The sequence below is a fragment of the Drosophila miranda genome (genome assembly GCF_003369915.1).
Source record: "Drosophila miranda strain MSH22 chromosome Y unlocalized genomic scaffold, D.miranda_PacBio2.1 Contig_Y5_pilon, whole genome shotgun sequence".
Classification (NCBI taxonomy): Eukaryota; Metazoa; Arthropoda; class Insecta; order Diptera; family Drosophilidae; genus Drosophila; species Drosophila miranda.
In genome coordinates, this window is record NW_022881647.1 from 1103363 (window position 1) to 1112665 (window position 9303).

General features: G+C 44.5%; 1 pseudogene; it reads left to right on the plus strand.

Annotated features, from left to right (window-relative positions):
• Positions 1-5352, plus strand: part of LOC117195087 — a 39337-nt pseudogene extending 33985 nt beyond the window's left edge.
• The last annotated feature ends 3951 nt before the right edge of the window (positions 5353-9303 follow it).

Genomic DNA, 9303 nt, shown 5'->3' on the forward strand with positions numbered 1-9303 from the left:
ATACATCTGTAATTGTATAAGCAAGCAGTTTTGTTTTGATTTTATTTTGCGAAAAAGAAAACAAAACGAGGGGGAACGTTGTGAGTTGTTACGGACACCGCAACTCTACAGTTATACCCGATACTAAGTCAGTATGGCTCTCCTCCGGCAGACGAGGCTAATATTAAACGACACGACAAAGAGTGCGTGCGAGAGAGACAGAAAATCAGTCTGAGCGTGACGTCACGCGCTGCGTAGCCACTGCAAATTGATTTGTTTCCTTTGGCTATAAAAATGATCTGATCTGATCCAGATTCAGCAATCAGATAGATATGGTTGTTATCTATGATTCTGCGTTTTTAGTTTTCTCGAATCTGCAATATTGTGCATGCAACAGATTTTTGTCCTTTGTGTAGGCGGAAGGGGGTGGGGCGAAATTTTGAGATATACGTTTTATAGTGAGATCTAACAGGAGTGCGGATACTAAATTTGGTTACTCTAGCGTTAATAGTCTTTGAGATTTGTGAATATCCCCGGATTTTCGTCCTTTGCGGGGGCGGAAAGGGGTGTGGCGAAATTTTGAAACAAACTCGTCTCGGTACGATATATTAGGAGTCTGGATACCAAATTTGGTTGCTCTAGCTTTTATAGTCTCTGAGATCTAGGCGCTAATGTTTTACTCTAAGCAAAGCCGCCAATGCTACGTGTGTGTTAGAGAGAGACAGGGCGAGAAAAAAATGAAATTGTTTTCTTGATGCTGGCTATAATAATAATACGATCCAATTCAGACTCTGCAGTCTAAAAGATATGGTCATTCTCTACGATTCTGCGTTTTTGGTTTTCTCATATCTTTAAAATTGTGGATGCCACAGATTTTCGTCCTTTGTGGGGGCGGAAGTGGGCGGGCGAAGTTTTGAAATATTTTTGTAGCAGTGACATATCACAGAAGTCTGGATACAAAACATCGTTGCTCTAGCTCTTATAGTCTTTGAGCACTAGGCGCTGAAGGGGACGGACAGACGGACAGACGGACGGACGGACAGACGGACAGACAGACATGTCTCAATCGACTCGGCTATTGATGCTGATCAAGAATATATATACTTTATGGGGTCGGAAACGATTCCTTCTGGACGTTACACACATCCATTTTCACCACAAATCTAATATACCCCAATACTCATTTTGAGTATCGGGTATAAAAATATCATTGGAAAACCAGTTTTGAAACTCTAACGGAACGTGTTGAAACGGCTCTACGTCAGCGGAGGGGGTTTTGTCCGAGCCAAAGATATATTCAAATTCATCTAATATTATAATTAGAAGACGCAATTCGGAAAGTGAGATGTTAATAAAGCCCCTACATGATAGTTTTCTGCAGAATACCGAATCATTCGCCGATTATTTCGAGTGTATCCAATGTTTGCTGAATAGTACTGTGGTGTCCCCACTTACATATGGAGCTTGTGGCGTCGTCTCTTTAATCAGGTTATTGCCCCAAAGCCAGAAAACACAAGCAGAAGCAGAAGTTGTTGGCCAAACCACGGACCCACGAATCGGTTCAGTGGCAAGATCGGAGCGGAAAGACAGTTGAGTGAAGGGGGGGAAAGTGGGGTGGCACGGCACTTGGCCACGAACAACAGCCCGCCCGTTCATAGGGAGCCAAATATCGCGAAATACAAATAATACGAAAACAAACAGAAGAGAAAACATTTCCAGTTTCTGGCTTCCACAGTTCGCGGGCTTTGCAGGCTTTTTCGTGTCTTATAATCATTAAGTTTAGGGGAATTTATTTTGGAACCCATCCAATGACACAGAGAGATGAGAGCGAGAGAGAACTAAAGCTTATGAATCATTCGATCTAACTTTAGTTTTATGACTTTGAGACGCGACTTAAGAGATCTCTTAAGTTTTATCCGTAAATTACGTTTGCGTTCTTTATTGTTTATTTTAATACCCGATACTCAAAATGAGTATTGGGTATATTTTATTATACCCCATACTCAAAATGAGTAATTGACAGAGTGTGCAATTCCACACTGAAAGCATTGCCTACTCGGGCGATACTCTACATAGTGCTCATTTTTAACGCCATGTTAAGGATGCAGTTTTTTCCCTAAGCAGTGGAAGATAGCAACAATCCTGATGATCCATAAGCCTGGAAAAACCGGAGGACGACCCTGAGTCTTTTGTCTTCCTTATCTAAGGTATGGGAGAGGCTTCTTGCCAATCGTCTTGGTAGTATAATCAAGGAATGCCGTATCTTGCCGGATCACCAGTTTGGCTTTCGGGAGGGACACGGCACAGTGGAGCAAGTCCACAGATTGGCAGGACACATCCTACAGGCCTATGATGATCTAGAATACTGCAATGCAGTCTTCATTGATATGCAGCAAGCCTTCGATAGAGTTTGGCATATCGGCCAACTGAGCAAAATTAAAAAACTGTTCCCAGCACCATACTACGGTGTCTTACGATCATACTTGGAAAGGACGTCAGTTTATGGTCAGGTTCAGGAACACACATTCAACACCTTGCCAAATGGGAGCTGGAGTTCCACAGGGCAGCGTCCTTGGCCGCTGCTTTACTCTATCTATACTGCAGATCTACCCTCCCCAAGCGAGCAACATATGGAGGCCCCCCGTAAGGCTCTGCTTGCTACCTACGCGGACGATATAGCACTGCTCTACAGCTCCAAGTGCCGCCTTGAGGCAGCAGATGGTCTCCAAGAGTACCTCTACTCTTTGGCAGCTTGGTGCAAAAGATGGAATTTAAAAGTCAACCCACTGAAGACCACCAATCCATGCTTCACCCTGAAAGCGCTCATAGACCACACCCCACCCATAAAGTTTGAAGGCGTAACTTTGGACCAACCAGAGCAAGCAAAGTATCTCGGTATCACCCTTGATAAGCGTCTACTTTTGGTCCACACTTGAAAGCTACGGCTCGTAAATTTGGGCCAAGAATGCAGCAATTGCGGTTGCTGATTAACAGAAGAAGCACCATGTCACTGAGAGCCAAAAGAGCAGTTTATGTACACTGTGTAGCCCCGATCTGGCTCTACGGTGTGCAGATTTGGGGTATAGCTGCCAAATCGAAACTATAAACGGATACAGGTCTTGCAGAATCGCGCCATGAGGCAAATAACGAACTGCCCTTGGTACGTGCGCGGCTCCACCCTACATCGGGATTTGAATCTGCATACAGTAGAGGAGCAGATTGGAAGGCACACCAGCAGATACAGTGACAGGCTAATTAGACACCATAGTATGCTCGCCAGACGATTACTACCTGCCAGGCCTTTGATGCGGTTGAAGAGATTGGGTTTTGCCAAAACTATTGGCCAACTCTAAGTTTCCCTCCCAATATTTTAATATTATATTTTTTGTAAGTCCTCTCGCATTTAGCATTAGGTTTGGCTACCCCAATATATTTACCAGTGATGTTAAGATACGTTATATGCAATGTACGGATTCAACGCTAAATAAAAAAAAAAAAAAAAATTAAAAAAAAAAAAAAAAATTACTCAAAATGAGTATTAGGGTATATTAGATTTGTGGTAAAAGTGGATGTGTGTAGCGTCCAGAAGGAATCGTTTCCGACCCCATAAAGTATATATATTCTTGATCAGCATCAATAGGCGAGTCGATTGAGCCATGTCTGTCTGTCCGTCTGTCCGTCCCCTTCAGCGCCTAGTGCTCAAAGACTATAAGAGCGAGAGCAACGATGTTTTGGATCCAGACTTCTGTGATATGTCACTGCTACAAGAATATTTCAAAACTTTGCCCCGCCCACTTCCGCCCCCACAAAGGACGAAAATCGGTGGCATCCACAATTTCGACTATACGAGAAAACTAAAAACGCAGAATCGTAGAAGATGACTATATCTTCTAGAGTGAAAAATCTGAGTGAAATCTGATATAATTATTATAGCCAGAATCAAGAAAACAATTTCATGCTTTCTCGCTCTGTCTCTCTCTAACACACTGGTTTTCATGGTCGGTTTTGCCAATTTAATATTAGCGGCGTCTGCCGGAGGAGAGCCATACTGACTTAGTATCGCGTATAGCTGTAGAGTTGCGGTCTCCGCAGCAACTCACAACGTTCCCCTTCTTTTTTCTTGGTTTCTGCCGTATTTTCTTGGCTCTTCTGGTTGTTTGACAGCTTCTGCCTGCCTCTCCTCCTTCTATACCTTTGATGATGATGATTATGATGATTCGCACTACGTCAGCGCTAAAAAATTTCCATATAAAAGCGCTGCGGTGTGGGCCCGCGGCTTAGTCGATTTTGAACTTTTTACGCGTTCGCTGCCTAAGTCTTTTGTTCGTTTCTGTGAGTGTGGCTTTCCCATAGATTGATATATATCTGTAGTACCTGCTTTGCTAATTGTGCGTGTGTTTAGTTACAGATCCACCATGAAATGCGCCTTCCGGTGAGTGCAAGTCCCTGTCCCCCTCTCTAACTCTGATTGTGCAATTACATCATCGGAGCGACTACGGATAGTCAAGGCTGTTGTTAAACGATTATCATGTATATTATTATTTAATTTAATTAGAAAGTCTTTGGGGTAAGCCGGGTATGTTAATCGCCCCAAAAACCATCGAAAATCCATTAAAAATATAAATTTTAAAACTTGTTCTGTGAAATTCGATTTTTGCGATAATGTTTGTCGAAACTTTCCGCATAGTAATTCCGGAATTATGAATAGTCAAGCAGGAATTAGAGATTTCAAAACAAGTTTTGGATCATAGTTTCAGATAAAACTTTCACAAAGCAAAAACAACTCTTTGGGATCCCCCTTTAATATCTGGAGTAGCTATAATAATCTCCCGATCTTCTCCCACAGCTGGACAGTTCGTGTCCCGCGCTTCACTCTTCACTCTGGACTCCCAGGGCCGCCAGTCGGACGTGCATCCCGTCAGTGCCCGCCTGCTGAGGCGTCTGCGTCGCGACGTCTTCAGCTCTTCGTCCTCGTCTTCGTCGCCCTCCTCCTCGTCCGGCAACGGCGGGCAGCATCACCTTCGCCCTCCCACTCCATTCAAAATCCCGATGGTTCCGGACACATCGGCACCTCCTACACCCAGCAGGCGGCTCAAGCTTCCCTGTAGGTTCACCAACCCCCCCCCCCCCCCCCCCCCCCCCCCCCCCCCCCCCCCCCCCCCCCCCCCCCCACTACTTGGAATATTGATTCTATTGAGATTTGGTTCCTTTCCAGGGGCGTGAACCTTGAGAACCGTTTCGGCGAGGATTCGGCATCTGGTGCGTACAATCCCTCGTATGCCGGATTATGGCAGCACCACCGGCTCGCAGCAGTCGTACGGCAGCATCGTGCCCGCAACCCAGATCCAGCAGACCATCAGCACCAGAAGGTGACTACCCTCCAGGAGCCACCGACCACACTGGCGTCCTCAATGTGAAGAAGACGGAGATCCAGTATCCCGCCAACTAAGGGGAGTCCTGAATATATTTATATATATATTCGAGTGTTAACTGAAGAAAGAGGAAAACCGATTGGAGTAAAGATGAATAAAGTAAAGTAATATAATAATAAAGTAAATCATTCATTTGTCGAATATTTGTAGTCGTCTTGAACAGAATTTAGCCTTAAAGTAGTTGGTACCGATCTTAGGAGTCTAGAGATTATGCATCGAATGTATCGTTAAACGAGTGTATATACTATCGTCTCGTTATTACAAATTATTATAAAGTTGAATGACTGAATCTACAATTGCATTGCAAATTCTCATAGGCCTTAGGATATGGAGCCAGAAAACCAAATGCCCACAAAACGCCTTTCTTTGGATCCGGAAATGGTATAAATATACTTTTGTTGTTCAGTGTGGCAGTGAAAGTATCACTTGTGATAGCTCCCAAACGGACTCTTGCGATATCTTTTTCGAGACTTTTGCGATATCTTTGGGAGACTTTTGCGAGACTGTTTTGATATCGCAAAAGGCACGCTTGTTGTTTTTTGCTGGGGTTTGCTGTCTCCCCATCTCTCTCTCCCTTTTTTCCTTTTTGGGTGTGTGTATGTTGGGGTCAATTAATTGATTCCAAGTGGATGCCCTGCCACGCCCTCAGCCAGTGTCAACAGCTTATTCATTGCGGTGGCTGCATGTGCTCTCTTTTACTCGTTTTGCACACTTTAGATGATTGCATCCCACATGCATGCCACACATGCCACACATGCCACACACTGCACAACGTTCGTTCTGCCCAACATTCTGCCGATCCTTCTTCTGCCCTTTCGTGCTTAATCTCGCAGCAAAAACAACAAGAGGCGACGGGGAGTGGGGGAGAGCAAAAGCGCAGCCTGCTGCTCCGCTGAGCACAAACAATTGCCTGTGGCCGGTGCTGGGCTGCCTGAGTGGGGCGTGTTAGGCAGTGTTGGTAAAGGCTTTTAGCGTATTAGTTCAACGAAGCGGAATTTTATGACTGCTGGATGCTGCACTGCCTGCAAAGGCAACGATTTTAGCGATGATTAAAAACTATTCAATTACAACAACAACAACACCACCAGAAACTACAACAAACTCCTGTAGATGACAAATACTATAAATTGGAAGACATCTTTAATCAAAAAGGGATATGCCGCACAAGATGGATTAAGCGAGGAGCAGGGAGGAGTGGGGAGGGGGAGTGTGAGTCCGGACAAGATATGAATATGGATTTGCTTGGGGAATTGCTCAAATCTCAACAGGTGCACGCACTTTCCAGCAACACACACGCCCCCACATTCCCCCACACGACCCGCCTTCGCTGTCAACGGCCTTTGCCGCATGCAAATGCTAAAAAGTTTTGTGGCAACACACAACAGAGCGAGAGAGAGAGAGAGGAGAGAGAGAGGGAGAGAGAGTGGTAGACCGAGTAAGACAGCGAGTGGCAGGCAGCTTCTGAAAAGTTCTTAATTATTATAATTAATTACTTTGATCTCTGACTGCGGCCTTCTATGCTCGCTGCTATTAATTTACTTGATTATGTTGAGGTTTTTCCAAGCAACTCCTGCATACTGGATGCTCCCCACCCGCCCTGACTCTGATTAAAATGTATCTCACATAATTGAGAAAGTGTAATGAATTTACTCGCGTCACCCGACAGCAGGATCAACTTTTCCTGACTGTGATAGATTTTCATTAAAGTGGCATTCGTTCAATCTTTCCTAATCACATATGCAATGTCTTTAAATATGAAGATTTAATCATTTCCCACTTAAAGCTCTTCTTTCACTGTTGATCAACTTTACATAAACTTTCGTTAAGCTTTGAGCAATTCTAAGTCGAAGCTTTCAGTTTTGCCTATAGTAGCTTTCGCTAGCCTCAATGAGGCGGGGCTTTTCTGTGAGAGCAACTTAATGAAAGCTTCATTCAACAAAGGGAGTGGGAGAGACCAAGAACATGCCTCCAGTTCGCGTGATCTGAACAATCGATGAAACGGTACTGCCAAAAAAAAAAAGAACACGGCAAAAAGCAGGCCACTTCTGCTTCCCCCTTTTGATCAGCAGAGAGAGACAGAGAGAAGAACAGCAGCAATTACTGATTGATGGGGAGTCAAGCGGGAGACAGGAGACAGAAGACAACATGCTACTTCGCATTGTCATCGGCATGGGGCGCAACAAATTAAGCGTCTTGTGTGGTCGTCATCAGCGGAACGCGGCAACATCAGCAGCAGCGGCATTGCGGTAGATCGACGCCACCTGGTCAGAGTAGGCCCCAAACTGAGCTCCCACTGCAGCCCCAGCACCGAGTCCGAGTCTGAGTCCAAACTCCGGAGAGTGACCACCGCCGGCGATGCCTAAATTCAGTTGGACACGAGCGCCAATGCAGCGATCAAGTGACATTTTATTGTCGGCAAACGCTGGACTGCTGTTTTTGCTGGTGCCTCTGTTTTCTGTTGCTTCTACCCTGTACTTTTAGAGCGCGAGGGTACATTGGGTTTCCCTAGAAACAGGTTCAAACAGCTGCTCCTAGGAATCAAGTTACCTCCCAATTATCCCAATAATTTAATCAATTTGAATCATTTAGTTTATCCCGCAGATTAGTTTCGATCATGGGGTATCCTTTAGTCCTCACTGGGAGTGTTCTCATTTGTGGTTGCTGCCTTAGCTATTTAGAGGCATGAAAGAAGCGACAGAAACTGAGCCTGAGGCCGAGACCTGAAATTGGCTCTGAATCTGCTCTCAGGAGTCCTCACTTGGATAATTGACAAGAATTAATACATTCCATTGATCGGTCAGCGTTGAAATGTCGCAAATTTAATTATTGAAGTCGCGCTGCCAGTCCAATCAGCCTCCGAGACTGTGGGTGGGCGCGCGGATGCCAATAGAGAGCGGCTTAAGCGGCTCTTTCCATTCCATTCCTTTCCCCCCTTCCGCTGGCCGGAGGACAATCCAGCAGTCGTTCATTCCCTGGCCTTTAAGTAAAACAAACAAGATGACAAAAAGGAGTACGAATGGATTGAAGCGGGAGGAGTGAAGCTCAGGTGGAGTGCCGCCAAACGAGAACCAAACAAAACGAAAATGTTTCCTGACAAGTTTCTGCCATTTCAGCTGGAGCCAGGAGATGGAAGCCCTGCCTGCCTGTAAAAAAAGCTAAAAAAAAAGAGAAGGAAATTCAACGATTTGTGCAGTCATCGAAGCGGAAGCAGCACAGAGCACATCCTCTCTTCATCCTGATGAGCTAGTGACGAGGACGATAGCCAGTCCAGTCCTTTGGAGTGGATGAAAAATATCAGAGTGGAGGCGAACGAAGGACTAAGGTGGTGGGGATTGTCGCTCTTACTGTTGACTTAAATCGTTTAGGTAAAGTTAAACAACTTGTTCCGTTAATTGTTAAACAATGCCCAGGCAGCAGTGTCTCCTCAGTTCTGCACTCCACTGTCCACTGGACATTCGGCAGAATGGGCTCTGCTCTGGAATAATTGATGGGAAAACTGAAAGCCGGCAAAAGCGATGGAAACGACGCGAATGATGGAAAGTGCAGATGAAAAAATCCGACTTTAAGATGTGAGGAAAGATGTGATTTACCTGAAAATTTGTGCGATAACTTTAAGGCTGATACCAGGTCAAATAAATCAGAAGAATCTTTATTGGGATTAGACAGTGAAATATTCTGTTATTTTGACTAGGAGTCCATTCCATTTCATTCCTTATTTAACTTTTTCTTTTTCAACAAGTATAATATCAAAGACTATACAATATAGTCTATTGTATATTCTTGATAATATTCATAAATAATCGCATTAAATGTTGTTAACTTAGTTTTTCTCGAAACTTTTGGGCTCTTGAAATATAATTGATGTTGCTAATGAACCTTTTTTCATACAATA